The sequence below is a fragment of the Desmodus rotundus genome, chromosome 3 (assembly GCF_022682495.2).
Source record: "Desmodus rotundus isolate HL8 chromosome 3, HLdesRot8A.1, whole genome shotgun sequence".
In the NCBI taxonomy this organism is placed as follows: Eukaryota; Metazoa; Chordata; class Mammalia; order Chiroptera; family Phyllostomidae; genus Desmodus; species Desmodus rotundus.
Window position 1 is genome coordinate 144,141,264 of NC_071389.1, and position 27,932 is coordinate 144,169,195.

Here is a 27,932-nt window from a genome sequence, read left to right on the forward strand (position 1 = left end):
TAAAATAAATTTCTTCTCAGAAATGAGCCACACTGGTCGCTGATCCTCATTTCCTTGCCAACACTATTACTTTCCTTTAACAATCCAGAAAGAAGTTACCAAGCATTTCCTCTTTGGTAATTAAACAATCATTACTTGCTAATTTAAGAGTCAACTTTAAATTTTAATTTACTCTTATGTAAAGATAGCTTATGCAATGACTTTGATCCAAAATATCAGTGAATATTTCTTCAATTAATGAAAACAGAACACAGAATAAAAGCATCTCCTTCAACCATGTACATGTGTTTTGTAGCTTCTGAAATCACTAGTGTCAAATTAATTCAAAGAAATGTCTTTAAACTGTTGGTTTTAAGGAGAGATCTAGTCAAGTCAGCCAACAATAATTCTCTAGGTTGCTAATTAATGAATTTAATAATTTATCTAGTGTTGAATAATTCCTTTTATGGTTGATGGATTCATAAATAATTATCTAGGATTTGAAGAATATGCAGTATTTTCATTTATATTAAATGTCTCAGAAAGTTAATCACCTAAGTCTAGACTAATATACTGCAGGAATCTAAAATTCAGTGAGGCTTCATTGCTATCCGAATTCCACTGTTGAGCTCTTTTCTTCTCTTTGGAGGTTCCAGTTTCATACTGTTTTTTTTTTTTTTTCCCAGAGACTCTGATGTTGCCCTGAGCAGCTATTTACATCGTCAGGGGCTTCAGGAAAACTGTCTTATCTGAATTCTAGCCCACAAGGATACTTACGGGGATAAGAAATAAATTGTATCTTTATTCCTTCTGCTTTTTCTGCCATATAACACTAGAACAGCTGGTTAATTCAGTGGCATAAAGAATTGGTAGAAGTTGTTGTTTTCTTTCTTTTGAGAGATAGGGGAAGTATTGTTTAAAGCTGACATGAGATTGGTGAGAAATGCTTCTGGAAGTTTCCGCACACACAGAATTATGTGTGGCATCTAACCGTAGCAAAGAAGAATTTGGAAGAGTCATGAGGAGAATATTAGATTTTATTGAGGGAGATATCTTAGAAAGTAGGAAAATATAACTGTCCCAACTGTCATGTCAATAATAAAACTTCTCTGAAATCCAGGACAGAAAAGTGATTTTCAAAAAAGTTACACATATTTTGCACTAGAAATATTTATGTATTTATTTAAAAAATCAATTTCTATTTCTAGTGCCTTAAACCTCACTGTGTTACACTGCTAACGAAACCTGAAGATAATTTGGAGACTTTTTCCTAAGAGATTTTAAACTTAAAAATTCTTCTTTTTTTTTTTGTCTGTTTCTCTACATAGATCAGTTGGCTTTTTCAGATAATACAAGTCATAGACACAGACAACAGTGTGGTGGTAACTGGAAGGAAGGAGTTGGGGAGGGTAGTAAAGGGCAAAGGGGGTCAAATATAGGGGGTTAAATGGGTGGTGGTCACACAGTGCAACATACAGACCATGTATCATAGAAATGCACACTTGAAACCTATATAACCCTATTAGCCAGTGTCACCCCAATAAATTTAATTTAAAAAGACCACAGATACGCCAGACCTACTCAAATATGTGGATATAGGAAAGTCTAATCTTAGCTAATTTTTAATTAAAAAAACCCCACCAGCAAAATTCACTTCTTTCGAAACAGACAGTTCAGATCAGGTGGGTTTGCCGTGGCAAACAGAAACACCAGACCAAAGAGGCGGAAGGTAGAGTGTGGTGTGACAGCCCAGATTTCGGCTGAGTGCCTCCTGTGTGTGCCTGTTGAGGGCTGGGCACTACCTGGCAAGTCACTCAACTGCTTGGAATTTTGTTTTGTTACCTACAAAGTAAAAGGAGTGTTATGAGGATCCATGAAAATGTTATTGGAAATGTTTTGTAAACTATAAAATTTTAGCTCAAGACCATATAATTACATTATTTATCATTAATGATGCAATAATCAGAAAACAATAGTTTTATTTGTAGTTCATGTGGGTGTTCTTGGTAGCTTGGTTTGTACTCTTACAGAACTTAATGGATTCATAAACCCGCAAAAGTAAAAGTAAAAGCCCCTGGCGGTTGTTTTTATAGTCACACACATACAGTGTGTATGACTCTAAAACATACACACACATGATATATATATATACATGTGTGAATGTATATACATACACACCTATGCCCATACATGCGTGTATGACCTATTAATAGGGTGGGCTAAGCTGCTGCAGCAAACAGACATGAAAATAGTGGATAACTAACAGCCCCAAGTGTCTTTATTTGGCTGGCAGTTCTGCTCCTTACTTAGGAACAGGGCTGAAATGGCATTGTAGCTATAAGAAGGGGGAGAGTCTAATCTGCGCTTACTGATTTCCACTCAAACATTGGGGTGGAATTTGCACACATGGCTTCTGTGCACATTCCATTGGCAAGAGCTTGGGCACATGGCCACGGTTAACTGCAAGGGGCCCGGGCACATACAGTGTCCGCATTGGCATCCATACACATTTAGGATCAAGAACAACTGAGTTCGCTGGACAGCTAGCATGTCCACCATGATGGCCACTGCTTTTTCCTTATTTCTCTTCTAACGGAATACTTAGTACATTGAATGATTGACAGTATACATAATATACCATGTAGGCAGTACTTTAGTGTCTGGCATATAGTAAGTACTCAAGTGTCATTACGCAAATATTTCATTAATAACAATGAACAAGAATTTTATTTTCTTGGTACAGTGCTTGGTAACTGAAAATATAATGACACACGTCCATCGTTCATGTTTGACAAGTTTCCTGTAGACATTAAATACTTAAAAATTATGCAGACGAAAGGATTCTGGGTGCACTAGATGTGACTATTGCATATGTAAGCTTGTGTAATGCTGTCGGTCTGTGAAAATAAAGTGATGAGTGGCACATGTGGCTTCAAAAGCAAGAGGGAAATAGAATTTCTTATTTTCTATGGACTTGTTAGTGATGAAAAAACTTTGACACTATTTTTTTTAAAGATTGTTTATTTATTTATTTTTAGAGAAAGGGAAGGAAGGGAGGAAGAGACGGAGAGAAACATCAGTGTGTAGTTGCCTCTCACACACCCCCCGCACTGGGGATCTGGCCTGCAACCCAAGCATGTGCCCTGACTGGGAATTGAATCTGTGACCTTTCATTTCGCAGACCAGTGCTCAATCCACTGAGCCACACCAGCAAAACGTTGACATTTATAATGTGTTACTACAAATGCTCCCAAATTAACAACATTTATCACCATCTATGAATATTCATGATATGCATAAGTTCATAGGACATATCATTTCCCAAACAATTAAATTGCATTAGAGACTGGAATTTGAAGGGATTAAAATAGTTTTTCCTTTGAAATGAGCCCTTCTATTTCAAGACTAGGCGACTGTAAGTACGAGAGTTTTTGCAGTGCAGAAATATTCACTTAGTAACATGCTGAAAAAAATCTCTGCCTGTGCTGTCCTGCTGACTGGGACGTGGTGGTGCCTGTGGGCTACATACCGCCCGGGCACAGAGCTCCACTGTTAGTCTGGGCTTTGCCTACAGTCTCTCTCACACTCTCACTCCCTCTCTTTCTCCCAACTCGGGGAGACAAATGGATAATAACACATAAACTTAAATCGTTGCTGCATCTGATAGTTGTTGTACACTTAATGAAAAAAGTAGAGGATACAAAATGCTCTGCTAGCCCAGTCCATCAAAGGAAATCAACTTTGAACCTACCAACCCAACCTCAGAGTCAGCACGCCTACTTTAAAAACATGTCTATTCTAAACATGTGACATAGTTAGGACACATAGAGATCTAATGTATTTTAGCAATATGCAAATGCGCAGGCTGGTTCATATCACTATAACAGTCCTTGCTTTCTCACCATTTTATAGGAAAATTCCTGCTTGTCTGCGTAGCCACCGCACAGAAAGGTCTCAGTGCCCTCTGAGTCCGCCTGCCACTCTATGATGGCAGATAACTGAAGACGTGGTGTGTGCCTGCTGTGCCATCGGAGTTGTATCTAGCAAATTATTAAAAAAATAGGGAGGTACCGACATGAATTTTGAAGTTAAACAGACTTAAAGTGAAATCCTGGCTCTATCACTTGCTGTGCAATACTACACGTTGCCTTCTCTGAACATGAGTTTTCTCATCTGCTGCATGATAACAATACCTACCTCACAGAGCTGACGTGCAGATAGAATGGAAGAAGACTAACTTTGAAAACTGATTAGTACACAGAAGGGAGCAATACTAGAGTAATAGTGAAATCTTCAGGCAGGAGTGTTTAGAATAAAGTATTTGTAGCATTGTTTTTTCAGATTTCAGTCTTTCTTTCTTTCTTTCTTTTCTCCACTGACCTACATTGCTTGTCTTTGTTTCCCATAATACTACAGGAGATGTGGCACTTCCTAGTATCAAAAGCAGTATCTTGGATTAGTTTGTATTAGCTCTTGCCCTGTCCTCTGTGTCTTTCTGGTGGGAGGGATTTTGAAGGTCTCAGTGGCTTCAGATGAGAACAAGAACATCCAAGAACTATGTTCTCACTCTGATTTCTCTTTCTCACTAAACAGTCTAATTACACACGAATAAACTGTGCTAGGATGGAAGTCAGCTTAGTCAGCAGGTTCGGAGATTTGTTCTCTTTTTACTTTGTTCCATCTATGTCGGCCATTCAGTAATTTCTTCTGGAGAGTGGATCATTTTAACACTGAGGTGTAAGACATTGTTGCCCAAGGGTGTTAGTCCTCATGTTCATTTTACTTTTCAGTTTACCCATCTTTCTGCAGAGATGCAACTTTGTCTAAGCCAGGATGCTTAGAGAAAGAGTGTGATAATCGTGTCTAAAATGTACTCTAAGAAGTTTAGTCTCATTTCCCTTAAATTGTCGTAAGCATGAGGGTAGTGTTGTATACTGCTTGATAGAACACCCAGAAGCGGTGTGCCTAGCCACGTCAAACAGAACCGGGCCAAAACAAAACTGCATTAACCCCACACCCACGAGGTTACTTCTAGTCTTCCTGGTTTTAGTACTGGCATTCTTGCTCCCCACATTTACGCCATCAGCCAGGTCTAATTAACCCTATTGAGTGGTCCCCAACATTTTTGGCACCAGAGACGGGTTTCAGTTTCGTGGAAGACAATTTTTCTACGGACCAGGGTGGGTTGGGGGAGAAGAGGCTGAACTCAGGTGTAAAGCATGGGACTTCCATCAACCTAACCAGGAGGAAGGGGGTTGGGGTCCCCTGCTGTATTCAAAACATACCCCAAATTTGTCCTTTGTCTTTCTCCTAACATTCTGGTCCAAGCCAGCATGATTCCTCTTCAGAATTCTTCCTTGGATTGCTGCTGCCCAACAATTCACCCTCTTGGGAACATCTACAGTAATATATTTAAAATATAAATAAGATCATGTCACTTCCCCTTGTAGCTCCCCATCTAGCGGAGAAGAAAACCCACTCTCCTTCTGCGGACTTGCAAAGTGCTGCGTGATCAGCCCACTTCTCTGATCGTAGTTGGTGGTCCTGTTCTAACTCCAGCTCAGTTTGCTCTAGTCACTTGCTCAACTTATTTGCATTTAATGCCTGAGTCCTGGGTGTTCCCTCTGCCTACAGAGCTCTTCCTCCTTATCATCCTAAGGTTGTTTCCTTCCTGACATTCCAGTTGCAGCCTAAATAACCACCTTCTCAGAGAGGACTTCCCTTTACTTTGCTACTGTTAGTCTTTCCGTAGCAGGTACCACCCTCTGACCCATTAGGCTCTGAGCTTCAGGAGAGGGGCATCTCGTTCTCTCTACCGGAGTCACAGGACCTGGAACAGTGCCTGTCTACAACAGATTTGATACATATTTGTTGAAAAACTATTTTTGGCTTTTTAGTTGAGTATAATGTTTTGCAGCTGGTATCTTCAACAAGACAACTTCAATTAATTATATGAGGGCACTAATTAATGGTAGGTTTCATCAGTTTATTTCATGTGTTCCTATTTGATTACTCTTTGAAATCTGGTGTGGCCGAAACATTCATGCTTTATAACCAAGAGATGGAAGATGAGCCTATAATAAACTATACACTGAGCACTGCAACACAAAAGCTAAAAAAATAACCGTGGAAGACTATACTGCCACCTCATGATGGACTAAAATGATATTCATGATTATTTAACCTTTAGATTGGGTATTCAGAGACCATGATAAACGGGGGGTTTTTCTATAGGTATTTCTTTCGAACCACAAATAATTTCTGAATTTGTGTTCAGATCACCCTTGACTCAATGGTTACTCCTTAGGCACAGCCCTAACTACTATAGGCAGCTATAGTCCCAACCACCAGCAGACACAAGAGAATGGAGCTCAGCCTCTTTCTCCATTAGTAAGGGAGTACTCCATATAAGTTCCCTAGCCCAAAAGATGCCACCAGAAGTCTTTGAGTTCTAATTAAATTGAGTGAAAATCAGATTGTTGGATATGTTTGCTTTTATGGTTATTGCTGCTGACTGGTATATTTTAAAGCCTATTTTAAAATATGTGTTTGGTGAGTTTTGTACCATATTCTTTCTTTTTCTTTCTCTCCCCCTACCCCATATTACTCCTCCACCTCCTCCTCCTCCTCTCTCTCCCTCTCTCTCTCTCTCTCTATCTCTCTCTCTCTCTCTCACACACACACACACACACACACACACACACACACACACACACACAATTTCTCTTTATGAAAAGAATTATATATCCTTTGAGGTTTGCTTTTAAACAGAGCCAGTTCTATCCATGTTTGAAAGAGATTAAGAAAGTCTCTGCCATCATTGCTAATTCTTATGCTTTATTGAATACACCTTTTAAACTCAAATTTCCCAATAATATTCTAAAAATAAAGCAGCACAAACAATAATATCTTAAAAAGAAAATTGACTTCTGTATCTTTGGAATTTCCTCTAGTTTCTTGCTGAGAGCTAGCCTTAGATGGCTCGTAAAAGAATGAATGAATAGAAAAATTGATGTTACTCCAAGACTAGCAGGCAAGTATGTAAATGTCCTCGGGAGGAAAGGCCACCTTGCAACATTACAAGTATTAGAAAGAACTCAACATTTGTGTCGCAATAAGCATGGTATTTAATCCAAATAGTGTTTTTTAATGTGGTAGCACATCTTCACAACGTTAACGAGGGACGCTGCGGACACGCACGTAGAGGCTGAAGCACCATGCACAGTCGCTGCGGTGTGGTTCTTGACATGCGGAGGAACTGCAATTCAAACAGCCAAGGGTAGCAATCGAGTCCTGAGTAGGGACATATTATTTGTTCCCCTTTTTTTCGGGTATAAGAAACAAACACTTGGATCCCATATATATATGTTTACACAGTTACCCGGCACTTAGGAACTAGTGCCATTATGTGGTTTAAGGCATTTCTTTTTTATTGTTTGTGTTCCCGTGGACATTTGTTCATGTTATTCAAATACACTTTGGGTAAACTCTTAGGGCAGGTAGCTTCTGAAAGTGGCCATCTATTTAAGCCCAGGAAGGCTCTAGTTCAGTGTGCTGTTTTGTTTGCTACTAGGTGTATATAGAATAAAGAATCTGTTGCTCTCCCTGTCCCCTTGGGCTCACAATAACACCAGATCAGTGATTTCCAGAAAAATAAATAAAACACACCTTTAAAGCGACCTCTGTTTTGATTATTTCTTGCCCCTGTGCCACTAAGGATTTTGTTATGGTCAGAGTTGTACCATAAAGAGTGACAGGCTGTGATGGGACAATAAAAGAGTCAGCCTGGAGAGCAGGGGACCAGTGTGGAGCCTGGAAGCCAGTGAATGGTGGCTTCCAATAACATAAGCTAATCTCTTCTGTGGAAATGGTGATACAGAATCACTCTGCTTCTTTGGTGATGGAGGTTTTCAAGCTGGCTTTGTTCACTTCTAGAAAGTACGTGCTTTGTGATGTCCCTACACAAGACACTTTCCACACATGGAGAAAATTGGTGACATTCAGGCTCACAGTTTCTGCATCCGTAGCACCCGTGTATTTATGTGGGCACTGCTGTTGGGAATGCTGATGAGTTCAATCAGTAGGAATTCGTTATTTCTCTTTTTAAAATTACCTACGAGCATCAATACTTCTGATGGATGCAATTATGCGGACTGCAGGTTCACATTTCCCAGTGGTTCTTAACAATGAGTAGCACAAACCACCTGAAATCCTCTTTGTAAAGTCAAAGATAACATTTGGCTTGGTGCAGGAGACATCCTCTAAATTCAATTTTTTGAATAATATTTGAAGTCTGTGATTTTTTAAAATTTCCATATCCTAACAGAAAGTGGGTCCATTTGATTGTATGACTGGCATGATACGCGAGTATGAGCTCCTGTTTAACCATTGTGAGGCCTATTCCACGGAGGCAGGTGGAAGATGAGATAATTACTTGTAAGGTGCCAGCAGAAAAAAAGAGTTTAGCTTTGATATTTTTCAGCTTTTCAAAAGTGAGCAGAGGTGAGGTTCTAAAGAGAGAATTCCATCTCATCTCTTTCTCCTACTGCCTGCTGTACAACTTTGTTAGTGCCAAGATGCCTGTGTGGTGGATTTGCACAGGTAACTGAGGATGCGCCATTGGGATTAAAAAGAGGCCACTGAGAGAACACGTCAGCTCCTGTCGGGGTGTTTGTAATGTAAAATTTCTTGAAGCTTCACTGTTGTAGTTTCTCCTTCCCTCCTTTCAATTGTGTTTGTAAGGACATCACATTTGTTCATCACAATACTGCCTTGTATTAAAAAGAAATTACAATTCGCACAGAGATGTGCCCTGAATTACATTGATGGTTGTATTTTCAAAGTGAGGGAAGGACATAAGCCTTATTACTTCTACCATTGTAGAAGCCAAGGGGATAGGAATTACAGTCCAGTGTCTGTAGAATTGAGCCACTGTGGAATGGAGTTTGCAGAGTTGAAGATCTGAGGCTAATCTTCCTTTATATTCAGAAGAACCTAAACAAATCAAAAAGTAAACCCAAAAGTTATTAAAAAGGAGAGTAAAAAAGAGACACATAGGTCAGTTGAAATGAATCAATTAATTAATACCATTGAGATGCAAATCTAATTGTGAAGTGTGAAGTTGGCTTTGCCTTTGCAATGATACCTGGATAATTAGAAGACAACTGAATATTTCTTGAAAGTTTCTGAATATTTCTTGATATTCTAAGGAGAGTAAGCTCTTGTCTTATACTTCACTATTTAAAAAAATTGGGATATTTCAGGGAAAGAAGGGATTATCAGCCATTATTTGTATGGGGAATTCTCCTGTTTTCACTTTTCAGTTATAATTTGCAGTATCCTTTCTTTGTGAAAAATTAATTCCTAGTCTCTCAGAAATGACGGGACTTTTTCTCAAGCTTTTCCTACTTGTATTGGTGCTCTCTAGATTACACTGGCATTAATAATTGCAGCCAGCTGTTGTATACGGTGGTGTGGTCTGTGGCTGTTGGTGTGTTTGTTATTGACATGCAACAAAAACTTGTTTTTCTTTTATCATTTTGTGGATGGGAAAGTTGAACACTGTGTAAATATTATATTTAGGGTGAAATTTCATATGTGCAGAACTCAGAGTTCTATGTTCACCCATATTAATCATAATACCCAGATTTATTAAAATCAGTGTACATAATGCTTCTTGTTTAGTCAAACTGTATGATTTTAAAAACTGGCCACACCTCATGATCTTTTGGATGATGATACAGGAGGCCAAGAGAGTAATGGGGTGGGGGGTGGGGGGACAATTGTAATTGAACAACAGTAAAAAAATTAAAAATACATGAATAAAGTTTTGTAATACATAGGCTCTGGGCCTTTACCCAGATAGAATGACCCAACTTTCTGTCTGAATACTGGTTTTGCAAGTTGGGGCGGGATTTGGAGCTTTCAGCTGTGCCTGTCTGCAACATCGTCATGGCATTTTCACTGGTGAGAAGACTGTGCCGGAAAACAAGGGCCTTTTGCATTATGATCAGTGATTGTTTCTTTACAGAACTTTAGCCCAGGACACGTTTCCAGTTATTTGACTTTTTTAATTTGGAAATTTCTATTCCAGGTTACTCCCCATGCAAATATTATTGATATTTTGGCTGCTCTAAGGTCTTTCCTGTAAGTGAAGTGTATCACTTTAATGAGGTTTTCTTAAAGACATATGTTTTGTATTACTTTCCGATTTCATGCAAAGCTTGTACTCATTATGAAAATAACTTGCAGAAAGTGCTTGCATTGTGATTGGATTTGGGAACTAAATTCCTTGGAGAAATAACAAGGCTGCATGATTTGTTAATCTTGAGGGTGTGCTTTGAGGCATAGTGTTAAAATATAGCAAAAATAGCTATTTAAAGTAATATTATATGTAGCATTCAATTATGACATTGAATATTGTTAGTTAAATAGTAAAGTTAATATTGATGACAGAAAAATATAGACAACATAAATTAGACTTCTAGTTCATATTGTGCAAATTCAATAGAGGGCTTACTGGGAGGATTATCAGTTGTATTCCTACGGTGATAGTTATTGGAAGTTCTGTGAATTATTTGGAAATCATGCACACTTAATAGTTGTGATTTACCATCATTTTGTTTCAAGTTTACAGATGGATCAATATGTACTGAACTAATAGGTATCTTAATATCATTTATTAGGAAATACAACTCGGTGACACGAGTCAATGTTTTCCTAAAATTGTATTGTATGTGAAACAAAGGGAATACTTAATGATTATATTGAGTGGAAACATACTTTTATTTTATTTGGATAGTTATTTTAGGAATTGGCATTCTCTCTGTTGAATTCACCAAAGGCAAATTTGAAAACAAAAATCCAACAGATTTGGGTGCTGTATATTTTTTCTTTTACTCTCCTTCTATTTTTTTGGCTCTCAAGCTAGCTCCAGGTTCTCTCTCAATGTTGTACTGGCAATATGTTAATAAGAAAGCATAGGTAAGTTGTTTATTGTCTGATAGCTACAGTTTTTTGAAGTGACATAGGAACTTTTTTATGCCTGTGTGTACAGTGACATAACATGGCCAGATTGTGTGTTCCAAGAGTATTCAAAATAAAAGTATCTTTCCCCCTGAATTTAAATAATATTAGTATTTCCAACTGTCAGCTAAAATTTGTGTAAAGTTTAGAAATATCGTGAACTTTGAATTCAGACTCAGATTCAAAAATCCCCACTCTGATACTTACTATTTGACCTAAAGCAAGTTTTAGAAATTGCCTCTGTGCCTCAGTTTCCTCATCTCCAAAATGGTCATGCCGCATAAATACCACAGGAGTTGTAAGGAATGTATCGATAATGCATATTAAGCCCGTAGTGCTCTCTCAGGAACAGAGCAAGTGAACAATAGCTCTCATGACTGCTTTCTGTTGCTTTTCTGCAGAGTTGCTCCTCTTGCTCCTACACATCGCAGTCGTCTAGTCCACAGGGTGTGCGTCCAGCCGCCGTTCCCAGGGGTGACAGCCAAACACTCTTGGCTTTCTTTGTATTTGGATTCATTTCTAGGAATATCTATGTGATTAACAATGATTAACTTTTTTCCTAAAGGTTTTGATTGTGGGAAATCTACATGTTGCATTAAGCTAATATTTGATATATCTAACTTATTCGCATTTGAATAATGAATAATTTTCTGTGTGAATAGCATTCATTGGCCAAATAGACAGAAAAATATAATCTGGTTAGCCATTAAGATTAAGATTTCATTGCTTCTGTATTTGTCTTTCTATCAAAGGTGCATTTTCTAGGGCTGTGTTCTGAATGGATTTCCTTGTCATAAAAAGGCCCCAGGGGCATGGACTAAAAGGTAACCCTAGCTATATATGGCACACATGTTTCTGTTTACTCAGATAAGCTTTAGCAGGTAACTGAATAAGACTTATATGGTAAGATGTATCTCCTGGGTTTATTTCTAACACAAAGTAGATACATAAATATCCCAATTATTATATTGACTTAGATTAGTGCCAAAAAATGCAGCAATGTTTTGTGTTAAAATTTGGGGGAAACTTTAATAGTCAGAGATTATAACCAATTCTACCTTTTAGAAAGCAACTCTCATAAGAAGACCAAAATGACTAAATAATACTCGAAAAGAAACTAATTTTCTAAGGGGTATAAATAAATGTGCTCTGAAATCATAAAGAGCAATTTTTAATTTGCCATTCAGGTTAAATTAATGGAAAACACTTATATCACAAAAAAGAACAACTATCCTGAAGTCATAAAGTACCCCAAGCATACCCCTGGAGAAAGAAAAAAACCAAATGTGTTGTCATTATTCTAGTTTATATGGAAGTAATATTTCCCTGCTGTAACATGGTTAGGTGTTACAGATTTGGATTCATATTGTTTCATAAAGAATTTTAATGATATGTAATGGGAACTTAATAGCACAGAGCTTGCAAAGTTATTGTTAGCTATGTATCTCAAAATAAGGGCATCCCATAAAAAGTTCTGTTCTAGTTACTTTATTTAGGAAGTTTATTTTTTCTCTTGAAACTTTCTAAAATCACTTTTATATTATAGTTAATAAGTTAATTATAGCAATTATTTGAAGCCTCCCATTCTGTGCTATGCATGACCAAAAGAAACCATTAATTAAACTTTTGTCTTTTCAACCCAGCCTCTGTTTGAAGCCAATGTAACATTTCTGCTTAGGGACCATCATGGAGCCAAGTCACTGGGGCTTGCGTAGCAGCAGAGTAACAGGCCCCCAAAGGCATCTGTGTCCTGATACTCAGAATCCGTGAACACGTCACCTTACATGCCTTAGTCAGTTTGGGCTATGATAGCAGAATAGCACAGAGTGGGGCTTGTGGGGACAGTTTATAAATAACAGAAATTTATCTCTCACAGTTCTGGGAGCTGGAATTCTGAGATCAGGGTGCCAACATGGTTAGGTTCTGGTGAGGACTCTTCCAGGTTTCCAGTGACCATTTTCTTGTATCCTTACGTAGTGAGGAAGGTGAGACAGAGCTTTCTGCAGCCCACCCCCTCCACCTGCACCCTCCTTTTTTTTTAAATAAGGGCATTAATCCTATTCATGAGGCTGTACTCTCATGATCTCATCACCTCTCAAAGGCCCCATCTCTTAATACCATCACATTGGAGGGTAAAATTTTAACAAGAATTTTAGGGAGACATAGGTATTCAGTCAATAACAATGGCAAAAGAGGCTTTGAAGATGTGATCAAGGGTAAAGACATTGAGATGGGAGATTTTACTGGGTTATCTAGTTGGATGCAATCTAATTACATGCTTAAGAGTGCAGCAGCACCCCAGCTGGTGTGGCTCAGTGGATTGAGTGCCCGCCTGGGAACCATAAGGTCGCTGGTTTGATTCCCAGTCTAGGGCACATGCCTGGGTTGTGGGCCAGGTCCCCAGTAGGGGGCGCATGGGAGGCAACTACACATTGATGTTTCCTTCTCTTTCTCTCTCCCTTCCTCTCTCTAAAAAAAAAAATAAATAAAATCTTGAAAAAAAACAAGAGTGCAGCAGCTTTCCCTGCTGGGTCAGACCCATGAGACAGGAGGAGGAGGAGCAGGAAAGAAGGAGCCATGAGCTTGTGGTCTTTAAAAACTGGGAAAGGCCTTTAATTTACCATCAGGAAATGAAGACTTGAGTTTTGCAAGAAACTGAATTTTGTCAATGAGCAAGAAATGGCTTTTCCCTTAGAAGTTCCAGAAAAGAATGTAGCCTACCAGCACCTTGGTTTTAGTGTGTTGAGCTACAGAACTGTAAGATATTAAATTTTTGTTATTTTAAGACACTATGTTTATGGTATGCAGGTGGGTTTATATCTACACACCATTCCAAGCACAGGGCAGGTGATTTGGACTTTATTCAATTTAACTTCAGGGTGGAAAAAGCTGAGTTGGCCTGGAACCTATATTGAATTCTTGATCAGTCCCCCACCACAACTGTAAGATCATGGAGAAACTTGCAGATGAGATACTTTGATGCAATAACTCCTTTCATTATTAGAAGTTTGGGCTTTAATCCACTGGCCCTTAAATTGGATTGGATGGTGCATGAACTTCCAGCATCCCATGTCCTTCTGATGTGAGGCCTAGACGGAAAGCAATGCCCTTGTTCTCCTTGGCTGTTTCCCCCACTTGCACACTTTGAACTTACCCTTGAGGTCTTACTCCTAAGATGGTAAGATTAAGTAGGGAAAGGTGAACCCAAAGAAAAAGGTGTCACACTTTCTCCTGAGACTTAGAGCAGAAACGGCCCAACTGGCCCGCTCACAGGTGCCCTCCGAGTGGAGTGGGGAGAGACCGTCCTAGCGAGGCAGTCTGAAGACTGTCTTTCCACTCCCTCTGCATGGTAGCAAACACTTCAAAATAAGACTGACAGTCAAGACAGAAATAGTCTTAAAAAAGAAATTAAAGTGTTAAGAGGAAACGCCATGCACAGGAGAAAAGCTCTCTAACTTATGTCACATTGTAAGAGAGAACATATGGTATTTGTTTTTCTCTGTGTGATTTATTTCACTTAGTGTAATGCCCTGGAGGGCCATCCATGTTGTTGCCAATGGTAAGATCTCATTCTTTTTTTGTGGCTGAATAATATTCCATTGTGTGTGTAGGTGTGTGTTGGTGCGTATGCCCACCAGAGTTTCTTTACTCATTCATCCGATGAACACTTAAGTTGTTTTCATATCTTGGCTATTGCAGATAATGCTGCAGTGAACATGGGGTGCATGTATCTTTTTTGAGTCACCTTTTTCTTTGGATACTCAGAAGTGTAATAGCTGAATTGTTTGGTAGTTTTATTTTTAATTTTTTGGAAAAATTCTGTACAGTTTTCCAAAAAGTAGCTGCACCAATTTTTATTCTCACCAATGGTGCGTAAGGGTTCCCTTTTCTCAACAACCTTGTCAACATTTATTATTTCTTGTTTTTGCTAATAGCCATTCAAACAGGTGCGAGGTGATATCTCATTGTGGTTTTGGTTTGCATCCCCTGAAGATTAATAATGGAGAGCATCTTTTCATGTACTCATTGGCCATCTGTAGGTCTTCTTTGGAAAAATGTCTATTCAGACTTTTTGCCCACTTCTAATCAAATTGTTTGTTTTTTTGCTATTGAGTTGTATGATTTCTTTATATATTAGCTCCTTAACAGATATGTCGCATGCTATAATTTCTCCTATTCAGTAGGCTACCTTTTCATTTTATTGATGGTTTCCTTTGCTGTACAGAAGCTTTTTAATTTGATTTAGTCCCACTTCTTTATTTTCCCTTCTGTTGCTTTTGTTTTTAGTGTTAGATTTAAAAATTCATTGCCAAAACCTATGTCAAAGAGCTTAGTGCCTATGTAGCTTTATGGTTTCTAGCAGTTTTATGTTTTCATGTTTTACGTTCAAATATTTAATTCACTTTGAGTCAATTTTTGTGATGGTATAAGATGGTGGTTCAGTATCATTCTTTTGCATGTGGCTGTCCAATTTTCCCAACAATATTTATTGGAGAGATCATTCTTTTCCCATTGTATATTCTTGGCTCCTTTGTCCTAAATTAATTGACCATATAAGCATAGGTTTATTCCTGAGCTTTCTATTGTGTTCATTTGTCAGAGGGGGTGAAAATTTAATCTCATCCTTCAGTGCTCCCCACCCAGGTGCAAGAAGCTTGAGTTTCCCCTACAAGACATGGTGTGTCACTAACAGACTCAGCAAGCATTTTAAGATGACAGATTTGAGTTTGAAAATGAAGGGTCAGATCTGATTCTAAGTAAAGTGCCAAGTAGGAGAATTTTGTGTTTTATATTTCTTTTTTGAGCCTCCTTTGGGTTTCTTGGTATCATGTCTTTCCCACCTTTACAAGAAATAGCTTGATGACTTCATGCTTACTAAAATTTTCACTAGAATGTAAATTTCCTGTGGGCAAGGAGGTTTGTCATTTACATCTATTAATGTGTCACCAAAAGCTAGAGAATTGTCTGATCTGATACCTTGTAGGTGCTCAATAAGTACTTGTCAAATAAAATAAATGAATGATGGTGTCATCTTCCTTTTTTTCAGACCTTATCACTTTTCAATTCCTGTTGCCTCAATTCCTTTCAATTCCTGTTTCAATTCCTGGTGCCTCCAGTTTCCAAAATTAATCCTTGTACTTTATACTATAAGTAACTTCCTAGTGATGATCTGATTAAATTCTATGAAGAGATTATACTAAACTGTAGCATTTTTTCTTCCTCAGCATTTGACTGTTCTTTCACCACTCCACTGTAGGATGTATTTAATACTATCACATCGCTAGAGGCAGCCGCCTATGGGAGCTTCCATCTGCCTATGGGAGATTCCATTTGATGGCACCCTAGGGCAGAGAACAGGAGACACAACCTAAGGCCCACCCCCCAGTGGGCAGTTTTAGAAACCAAAGCACTGCATCCTTGGTGAAACAGGAAACCAGTGGAAAACCACTGTGCAGAAGGACAAAGCAAGAAAATAAGCTCATCTTGACATTGTTGTGGGGTCAGGAAGAAAAAAAATCCTTCCTGAGAATTTGCAAAAACAACATGACCTTCACATGAATTTGAAATCTGAATTCTTGCCACTCATGTGGTTCATAAAAATCCTTAGTGAGAAGCTAATTTCAACATGTTCTCAATTTATTTTTTCCTGAGAAAAGGTAGAAGCAAAGCTATGTCTTCTCTAGAGGAGCTTTCTTCTATCTATGCCTCTAAGAATTTCCTTAAAGAAGGTAAATACAACAACAACAATAACCTTAAATTTGAAACAAGGCCCCATTGAGAGAACCAGCTGAATCAACAGAAAACAGAATCAGACCCGCAGCAGGCATACTCCAGTGTGGCCCTGTGATTCTTGCTTCTCGATATTCACATCCTTGTATGTAGCCTCCTCTCCTTGAGCATGGGTGGGACCTATGACTCTTAGTCAGTAAAATATAGCAAAGGGAATGATGGATTGTCATTTCTGTGATTATGATACATAATATGATATTGCATATCTTTTGAGGAGACCCTCTCCCTTGGCCGCTTTGAAGAAGCAAGTTGCTCTGTGGTGAGACATTCTATGGAGAAGGCCACAGCGCAGGGATCTGAGGGCAGTCTCTAGCCAACAGCCAGCAAGAAAGTGAGACCCTCAGTCTGAAGACTACAAGGAACTGGATGCTGCCAATAACCCGGCGAGTTTGGAAGTAGATCCATCTGTAAATCGAGTCTCAGATGAAATCACAGCCCTGGTTAACAACTTGATTGCAGCTTTGTGAGTCCCTGAGCAAAGCACTCATCCAGGCCATGCCCAGAGCCCTAGCCCATGGAAACTCGAGATAACAAATGTGTTTTATTTGAGTTGCTATGTTTGGTAATACTGTTAAGCAACAATAAATAACTAATCCTCAAAACTTCAGATATTAAAATTGTCAGGTGAAAAAAAATATAATAAGTATGTTTAATATAGTTTGAAACAATAAAGAATGGGATTAAAATATGAGCAAAGAACAAGAGACTATAAAATGATGGAACAGATTTAAAAAGTAAATAGAACTTCTAAGTGAAAATTATGAAAATTGATCTCAACACTTCAGTGGACAGCCTAAATAATAGACATAGCTAAAAATGGAATCGGTGGCCTAGAAGACAGAGCTGAGGAAGTTATTCAGAATGAATTCACCTTGGCTCTTGCTCTTTCTCTGCCTAGAATGCATTCCTTCAGGTGGGTACCTGGCTGCTCCTTCACTTCTTTCAGGTTCTTGCTTAGGTGATACCTTACCTGGGAAGCCTTCCCCGACCGTCCTTGGTAGAAGAGCCCCCATGCTTGCTCCTGCGTATCTGATCTCTCTTGCCATTCTTCATTTTCCTTCACAGTATTCATTCCTCAGTGACATATTACTTATCAACTTACTTGTTTGTTGTGTGTCTCCCCACATCCCACCCAATACACTGCTCTTTATGTTTAGTGCAACCCCGGGCCCTAAAACAATGCTTGTCCCATAGTACATGATCAAAATTACTTGCTGAATGAATGAATGAATGAAAGGGGCACAGAGGGTAAAAGAGATGACGACACATGAAAGATAGGCTACAGGATACAAACAGGACTGTCAGACATAAATAAGGTACTTTTTTGACTGTTTATCTCATTTATTTTATTTTTTAGTATCTTTTATTGATTATGTTTTTATAGTTGTCCCACTTTCTCCACCTTTGCCCCCCTCTACCTGGTACCCCACTTCGCTCTAGCAATCCCTGCCCTTAGTTCATGTTGATGGGTCATGCATATAAGTTCTTTGGCTTCTCCATTTCCTGACATATTCTTAACATCCCCTTGTCTATTTTGTGCCTATCAATTATGCTTTTGAATCCCTGTACCTTTTCCCTGATTCTCCTCTTTTCCTTCCCAGCTGATAACCGTCCAGATGATCTCCATACCTATGATTCTGTTCCTGTTCTGGTTGTTTGCTTAATTTCCCCCCCCCCCCCCCCTCAGTTGTTGATAGCTGTGAATTTGTTGCTTTGTTAATGTTCATAGTTTTCATTTCCTTTTTCTTAGATAAGTCCCTTTAAGATTTCATGTAAAAATGGCTTGGTGATGATGAACTCCTTTAGCCTTATGTTGTCTGGGAAGCACTTTATCTGCCCTTCAATTCTAAATGATAGCTTTGCTAGATAGAGTAATCTAGATTGTAGGTCCTTGCTTTTCATCTCTTTGAATATTTCTTGCCAGTCCGTTCTAGCCTGCAAAGTTTCTTTTGAGTAATCAAAAGTCTTATGGTTACTCCTTTGTAGGTATCTCTGCTTTTCTCTTGGTGCTTTTAAGATTCTATTTACTGTTAGCCTTTGGCATTTTAATTATGCTGTGTCTTGGTGTGGTCCTCTTTGGGTCCAGCTTGTTTGGGAGACTCTGTGCTTCCTCAACTTGTGTGTCTTTCCTTTGTCAAATTAGGGAAGTTTTCTTTCATTATTTTTTCAAATACATTTTCATTTTCTTGACCTGCTTCTTTGGTGATCCCTATGATTCTAATGTTGGCACGTTTGGAGAAGTCCCAGAGTCTTCTTATTCTCATTTTCTAAAGTTGTTGTTTCTTCATTCTGTTCTGGTTGAATGTTTATTTCTTCCTTATGTTTCAAATCTTTGATTTGAATCTGGCTTCCTTCCCTTCACTGTTGATTACCTGTAGATTTTTCTTTATTTCACTTAGCATAGTCTTCACTTCTTCCCGTATCTTGTTGCCATACTCAGTGCGTTCTCTGAGCATCCCGATCATGTGTACTGAACTCTGCATCTGATAAGTTGGCTATCTCCATTTTGTTTAGTTCTTTTTCTGGGGTTTTGTTCTGTTCTTTCATTTGGGCAAAGTTTCATTGTCTCCTCAATTTGGCAGCCTCCCTGTCTTTGTTTCTACATTAGGTAGAGCTGTCTTGACTTCCTGTAAAAGGTACCAACCAACTGTGTGGGGGGGAGCCTTAGGTATTTACCTAAGGTATTTGCCAGGTTGAGGCAACCTGTTTCACTGCTTTGTAGCTCTGTGTGGGAGGAGGGCTCAGAGGGGTGACTGTGTTGCTGCTGGGCTTCTGGAGGCTTGCTCACCACTCATCCTGTTTCCAGTCACTTCACTCCTTTCCCATATGTGACTGGTGCCCCTCTGGCCACTGCCCTGGTGGTGTTTCCTTGAGTGGGCAGGTTTAAGTACATTCTAGGACTGTGTGGGCCCTTTCAACAGATACTCCCAAGAGACTGGCAGTTTCTTCCACCATCCCAATGCCCACTGGTTTTTACCACCCGAGGTAATGGGGATTTATCTTCCCAGTGCTAGAACCTGGGCTGAGCGGTCTGGCCTGTGACTCGGATCACTTGTTTCCCAAGGTGTCCCTACCCGACCCCCCACCCAATTTTTATCCACCACACATTAATGTGGGACCACCTGAACCCATTTGCCACCTCCGATGCCTGTCCACACCATACTATGTCTCCTTACCTCTCTTCCCTGTCTCCACATTGCTACCCCTTCTACCCATTTGGATGAATGTTGCTTCTCTAAATTCTTGGTTGACAGACTTCGATACAGTTCAATTTTCTCACAGTTCTGGGTGTTGTTTTGAGATTTAGTTGTAATTCTTTTTTGTGGTTGTGCAAGGGTGGGGGGAGTGTGTCTACCTACACCTCCATTTTGACCAGAAGTCCTTTCTGTAGTGTACTTATGTACTATCTACCTTGATCTCTGAGACTTCTAAGGGCTTTGACTGTGTTGTCGTCTGCAGTATTCCTGGTGCCTAAATCAGTGTCTGACCCTTAGTAAGCCCTCTGCACATATTGTTGAATAAAATAGTAAGTGAAAGTTCTATCTAGTCAGAGTTCTGGGAGGAGGGTAGAGAGGGAGTGAGGGAGAGGCAAAATCTGAAGAGCAATGGGAATTTTTCATAACTGATAAAAGATACTAATTGTTAGGCTCTGGAATCTATCAGTTCTATCCTGAGGCCCATCTCTTATACTGAGAGTGCAAATGTCTCACAATCAGTTCAATGACAGGACAAGAGTCCCTACAAGGTAGTGACATGGTCAAATTTCCAACAGCCAAGAATGGAAGCCAGAGAACAGTGGAATATTAAATTACTAACAGAAAACAATTGTTTATAATTTTATATTCAGGAATTTACTCTTTCAAGAATAAGGGCCAAATAATAGATATTCTTAGGCAATTAAAGAGAGATCTTTTCATCAACAGATTCTTTACCAAAGAAAATTCTAAAGGATGTAATTAAAAGTTATTCATTAAGGGAAATCTGAATGCAGGAAGGAATGGTGAGCAAAGAAAATCAGAAACCTGTGGTTGCAGCTAAGCTGAATCAACATGAATTAATAAAACTAATGTCTAATGAGCATGGATAAAATAATGGAACTAAAATATTTGGCAATAGCATTTAATTGAGGGCAGAGTATGACAAGTTGGAAGTATTCTACGTTTTTAATAGTTTTGAAGGGAGGGTAATGGTACTGATTAATTTTAGATTTCCTTTTTTAAATGTACATAATAAATTTTCAAGGGTAAGACTCAAAGAAAATGGGCAGAGTATATAATTTCCAAATTAGTTAAGTGCAAAAAAGAACAAGAAATAATCTTAATAATTTCAAATAAAGCAAGAAAGGAAGAAAGCATAGAAAATAAGAGGAAAATAGAAGGCACAATATAACATAGTAGGAATGCACCTAAATATAATCACAATTTAGATAAGAAAACACCATTTAAGAGATAATATCAATAGAGTCAAAAATTGTTTCTTTGGAAAGACTAACATAATTAGAAAGTATCTAGCAAGATGGATTAAGAGAAAAAGAGAGCAAGAATAAAATAATATTAGGAATGAAAAAGGGGGACACAATTGTCTCAATTGTGTCTAATTTTCTCAATTAACAAGATGAGAAAGATATGCATAATATAGAGGTAGTAAATTTGAAAACTTAGACAAAACTGAAAAATATTTTTTAGAAAATCACTTTCCACCAAAACTCAAAAAGAAATAGAAAAACCTAAAAAATATTTATAAGCCTTGAAAGAATTAAATTAGTTCATAAAAATCTTCCCACAAAAAAACACCAGGCTCTGATGGTATTATAGATAAATTTGTGTCAACATTCAAGGAATAAGTAATTCCAATATTCCGACACATATTTTCCAGAGAATACCAGTGGGAGGTGTAGCGCTGCTATTGACAATCAACTAGAAAGGGACAGTGTGAGAAAAGAAAATTGCAGGTCGGGTCTTTCTCTCTCAGGAACTAGATAGAAAACTCCTAAATAAAATACTAGCTAATTTTATTTTGAGAAGGAATTAGAAACCGCCTCATCCACCTTGTTCCAGTTCCCCTTCTAAGAAGTAGACTTTGCTTTTCGTTTTGTTTTGTGTTCATGATTGGGGGTTTAGCGCTGTAGGGGGGAACATGAGAGTCAGTGTCTCTGAGGAAGTCCTTGATTTTTATTTTCCCTGGATGGCCAAACATTTGTGACATCAGTGTTTTGGGGAGATCCTGGCTAAAGTGTCTGTTCACCTCAGGTTTTAAGATCTAATCAACAAAATGAACAGGAAGCAAAATACAACCAAAGACACTGAAATTGAGAACAGGCTGACAGTGACCAGAGGGGACAGGGGAGGGCATTGTAGGGGAAAAGGTGAAGGGTTTATAGGAACAATTATAAAGGACACATGTACAATGACAAGGTGGGGAGGTAGAAACGGGAGGGAGGTGGGGAGGGCTGTGGTGGTGGGGAGGGGTGGGGGAAAAAGGCAGAAAACTGTATTTGAACAACAATAAAAAAAAGTTAAAAAAAAGAAGCTATAAAAAAAAAGATCTATATCAGAGCCGATGAAAGTGTCCCACCGTGGCCTGAAGTCAGCCCTACAGAGAGGTAGATTTGCAGAGATGGAGAGTTTGCATCTTTGCAGAGATGGAGCTCCAGGAGAACAGGTATGTTGTGAGGGAAGTGAGGTTGGTAGGGGAGCTCATGGACCACACACTCCCAGGTCCCTAAAGTATCAGGACAATATTTTTCTGCTCATATGCCATCACTGTGACTGGTTAGACCAGGTACTACTACTGCTACTAATTAATATTATTATTTACTTATTACTATATGCAACACATCAGGGTGACTTTTGTAAGTTATGTTCAGGGATCCTGGTTAATTACTTTGATAGAATAATACTTTGTACACATTTTTGAAAATTAGAGGGAATATTGATAATTATAAAAGCATGTTGCTGATTTGAAGAAGGGAATGATTTAAATTTCTAGGAAGCAAACAAGCTAACTAAACTGACGTGTGGGTTGCCTTGTGCTACTTAACTTTAAACATCCCCTTTCTCCACCACCAGCAAAATCAAAAAAAGGAGTTAGAGAGGAAAGGGGCAGAGAAATAAAACTTTATTTCCAGTTTTCAAAAATGTAAATCATAATATGAGCAATGAAAATTTGAACTTTAATGCATAGAATTATTCTTCTATATTTGTTAGAACTTTAGATATTGTGGAAGTGGATTAAATTCTTGAGTTTAAGTGGAAAGTGAACTATACTGATAAATAGACAAGAGTCAAGAGTTTTACATTTTACTTTTGTACTTATATTCATGCATGATCATTCTCTACTAACTTACAAAGCTTTTTGGCAGTTACCTATGATAAGAAATAGATTTTAATTGCAACTGAATATGAATACAAACACTCCTATAAGTAAAAAAGACATTTTATGAAAACACTTTTTATTCATGTGATAGACTTACTATTTCCATTCTTTTCTATTTTATTCTATTCTTCCATTTAAGTAAAAAATGCAGGGTGTGAACTACTAAATGGATTTGGGGACACACTAATAGGTCACAATGTGCAGTTTTAAACATGCTATCTAAAATATAATTAGACTGCTAGTATCTATCTCTCTACATAACTCTTTATACCTATTATTGAAAATTATTTAGATACAGTCACTTGAAATATATTTTTTGCAATCTTTCTAGTTTGTCTCTGCAATGGTGGCAGAACAGTAATTGTGACCTGCATAACACATAATCATCTTGGTAAGTTTAATTCTGCTGCTGAAGGTTGAAATTAATGCCACTGGCAATTGAAAGTGGAATTACCTATACTTACCACTGTAGTTAGTGGTATGTGGTATGTTCCTACAGAGACGCTCTTTTCTATTGTAGGAATATTTTACTATTCTAGAATATATGGGTTAAATAATAACGGGTACAGTGATCCAGGAAAGCTTATTATATGTAGGAAAGTAACTTAAATATATTTGGATGATAAAAATGCTATTTAAAAATGAGGCTGTATTGAAACCATGTTTCCATACCTTAAATTGTGACACTTTTATAACTTAGTTATGATACCACTAATAAATGCAGGTCCAGAAAACAGTGCATTTTAAAGTGCCATGAAATGTATCCAAGTGATGCACATTTAGAACCCTGCTTTAAACAATAGAATGTTGTTTTATGTAAAGTAGGAGCTTTCACGTTTCAAGTATTTGGGAGAGCTTTATAAAGCAAAGCATTAAGTGTGAACTGCTCATTGTTATTCAAAGTTTATGAGATTCCAGAAGTACCATTATATTGACTTTGCTTTAAAATGCGACTCACAGTAAAGTACATATTCCCTTTCTTTTTAAGGAAGGCTGAGTGAGCTGGAGCTGCAAGTGACTTGTGCTTTGTACACGTTTCCTTTCTGCCGAAGACATTGAGGTGACTTAGATTTTTGCACAGTCTGAAACTTAGTTTTAAATGTTCTGAAACTTTATTTTTGAAATGTTAACTTTGATGCCAACACCATGGGAAAGTGTTCATATTAAATCTCAGGCATTAATGATGGCAAAGATTGAAAAGGCGAAGGGTCCATCGTCTGTTCTCATGACCATTGGAGTTCGTATGCACTCAGACGAACTGTTTGAGTTGGGGGAATCCTCCCCCCAACTGTTGTCTGTTTAGCAAACCATAGCCATCAGTGCTTGGGTACAATCTTCATTCGTAACTAATATCTCCCTGCAATTTTTCTTAAATACTACTTTTGTGTTTATGGCTTGATTCAGACCCTGAAGTTCTAAATCAGTTAACAAGTGAGGAAGAGCAGCTGTCTTCATTTTAATGGACTGAGAGAACCAATTGCCTATACTGAAGACCTGCTTCGTGCTTATTCATTGCCTTGTGCTAGGAAGACTGATAGAGGGTGAGAAAGCAGAAGACTGTTTAAAATATTAATGTATGGAAGTGTCTAATCACCACTTACGTGTTTAGAGAGCATGTTAAGACAGTCTTCCTTGAATAAAGAGAAGGTGAAACAGGAAGGAGGTATTTGTAAATGTTATAGACGATTCTGAAGATGTTTGAGTCAACTCAATTTTTAAAATTTAAATTGAGGTTGGCAAAGTATGGCCTACAGGCCACTTCCAGCCCACTGCTTGTCTTTGTAAATAAAGTTCTATTGGACCCTGGCATACTCAGTAATTTATGTATTGTCTGTGGCTGCTTTCTTACTACAAAGGCAGAGTTAGTTGTTGTAACAAAGACCATATGGACTGCAAAGCCTAAAATATTTACTATTTGGCCCTTTTAAGGAAATATATGTTGACTCCTGATCTAAATTATATTTGAAAGTTACTTGCAGGGTCCATTACAGATATTGTATGTGTACATATAAGTTAATATAATTATCCTGCAGCTTGAGTATTGTGGTTTAGAATGAAATCTATAAAAAAAAAGTTACACTGAATAATTGTTAAATTATTTATGACACAAGAAGATATGTTCAGAAGCTATCTTAGAAAAATGTATTTCATATTACTATAATTCAGTAGTTTTAAGAACATATTGTGGTGCATTGCTTTGGATGAAATGAACTTTTATTTTGTATGGAGATTTAACTCTTATCAATTGGTATTTTGATTATCTTAATGAAAATTGGAAAACTAGCATAGTTTCTTTTTATTTTGCTTATTGTATTTGTTAATGGGAGTTACTTTATATTAATTATCTCATTTACAGTAGATTTTCATTTATAATAAATTGCAAGATATCAGTTGAACATTGCTTTGCCTTGGTAGCAGTCTGTGACTTTAAGGTGAGATGTATGTAAGTTTCTTGTTATATGACAGTCATTAGCATTTTAACAGACATCTCGTGGTTGAAAAAGAAGTGTTTGTTGGCCTAATTGATTCATTTTTTCTGAAGGAGGCAGGGAATTATTTTTGAAAGGATGCCAGCTTGGATATGTTTTGGTTTTATTCAATCCAGTTAGATATTTTTTTCTGGCCATATGTGATATAGTTCTAAGGCCTGCTGAGTGGCCTCTTACAGGCGGCTCATCGTGCAGTGTAACTTCGCTGCTCGTATGTTTGCCTCTCTCACGAAGTTTCCATATCCTCGTGAACAGGTGGCAGGTATGCACAGTGCCTGGCTCACTGTTGTCACTAGGTAAATGGATTGCGTGGAATTGAAGTAGCCATGTAATGAGAAGCTGTACACTTTTGAAATTCTTCTGGAATTCCAAAATATTCCTTGCTGTTCCTCCTCCTATTTCAAGTACAGTGGGAAGCAGCTGCGTGTACGCCTGTTTTCCACACTCGATCTTGCAACCTGACAGAAGGAGGGACTGTGCTAGATCCATCTATGTATTGTCCTCACCTGGCACAGAGCATGCAATATATATTTGTAGCAGGGTTATTAGTAATATGAGTGGCATTCCATATGACAAAAAAAATTGGGCATCTGTCTCAGGATACGGATGAAGTCCTTCTGCACGAAGCAGGCAGGAGTAAGTATGCCTCACTGGGTTGAGGTCTGAATAGTCAAGGATTGCTGAATGGATGAATGGGAGAGTGGTAATTAGACCCCTAGCTGTCAGGAAGCAGGGGACTGAAATATTAGAGCGGTACCAAAAGCTGATTTAGCAAAAAATTTTTTTCTCGTGGTGTAATTTAGCAACACTAAGGCTGCTGCTCAGGTGTATTTCCTTAGAGAGAGTGAACTTTCCGACTTGAAAATGTTGGCAATTTGGAAATCCTGGAGAACCCTTCCAGACTGACAGAGGGCAAGGGATCCAAGTCTGCTTTTTATAGCACTAAGGAAAAGGGTACTTAAAAGGTTTAACAACTGCTCTCTAGAAGGGGACAAAAACTTTGATTTGTAGTGTTTTCCAGGTTCGGTGGTGTAAATACTTCCACCATGACTGATTTAAGCTGTTACTGACTTGATATTACTGAACATGGAGTTGGAAAGAAACATACAAACTGACTCTCGGGCATCAGCACTGGCAGGCTCTAGTACAAAGCTCCTCTAACGTAACTCAGTTCTTTGTCGTAGGGGGGTGTTTACTGCAGGACACCAGGAACTAGATGCCAGTGTTTCATGTTATTAACAGTAAGTAGATGTAACTGTTTTACATACACGGGTGAATGTGGAATTGTGAAAAGTTTGTAATAAAGTTTTATTCTTCTTTGTGACTTATTGGCAAGAGATGCAATTATATTTTAAAAATTTATAACTCAGTAGGGGAAGAGGGCATGGTCTCAGGCATTTTCTTGGCCCTTCAGTAGTGGTAACAGTAAAGACATTTTATAATTGTCTTTCCAAAAGAATGGGCTCTTTCAAAGGTACAAGGGATACACGGCTTTGGTAATTTTTGCTGTATTCCCAAGTGAGCCAGAACTGTGCAATTGCTCTAGCCAGCATGAGCCTGGCTTTACATTTGTGAGTCTCCACATTATCTGAGGGTAATTCACGCTTAACTAAATGACTCAGTTTTGACATTCAGGTGGCAACTTGAAGGTTTTTCAAGACTGCTCTCTTTTATAGGCAACTGGTAACAAAGCTCCCCTCCAGCTCCTGTGTGTGTGTTAGGTATGGAGGGTTTGCCTTCGTACTCAGTTTCTTGGTAAGATTCTGATTTACTTGTTTTTTGTTTTTTTAAATATGTCACCCAATAAACTTAATAGCATATGTGCATAATATATACAAATCGACTTCATGTTGAAAACCTGGTTTCCATATTCTCATATTTACTCTATATATGTTGACTTTCTTCTAAGGTTATTTATGACGATTTAAGGCAATTTATTTTTTAAATTCAGTTATTTATTTGTATTTAGAAACAAAACTGATTATCATATTCCAGGGTATTATTTTGCATGTGGATATCATTCTTGCTTTTTAGAGTTACACTTTTGTTTTCTCCATTAGGTTCTTTTTTTTTTATTGTTGTTCAATTACAGTTGTCCCACATTTTTCCCGTTGCTCTTCCCTGCTCCGCCAACCCCCGTCCTGCCCCAGATCGCACAGTCAATCCTCACGCCTCTGTCTGTGCCCATGGGTCCTCTATACATTTTCCTTGACTTGACCTTTCTCCTTATTTTCTCTGTTATTCCTCCCTCCTCCCCTCTGGTCACTGTCAGTT

At 38.2% G+C, this 27,932-nt stretch overlaps 1 protein-coding gene across 2 annotated transcripts in view; it reads left to right on the forward strand.

Annotated features, from left to right (window-relative positions):
- The window catches only part of TAFA2 (TAFA chemokine like family member 2), a 425,687-nt gene that overhangs the window by 108,826 nt on the left and 288,929 nt on the right, over window positions 1-27,932 (forward strand). Inside the window, exon 1 of one of the 2 annotated variants that reach the window (XM_053921750.1) lies at window positions 24,157-24,229. The exons of the other annotated variant lie outside the window; for it this stretch is intronic. The gene's annotated coding sequence lies outside the window, so the exon portion shown is untranslated. Of the gene's footprint in view, window positions 1-24,156; window positions 24,230-27,932 lie in introns of those variants that run through there. 2 annotated transcript variants of the gene reach the window in all.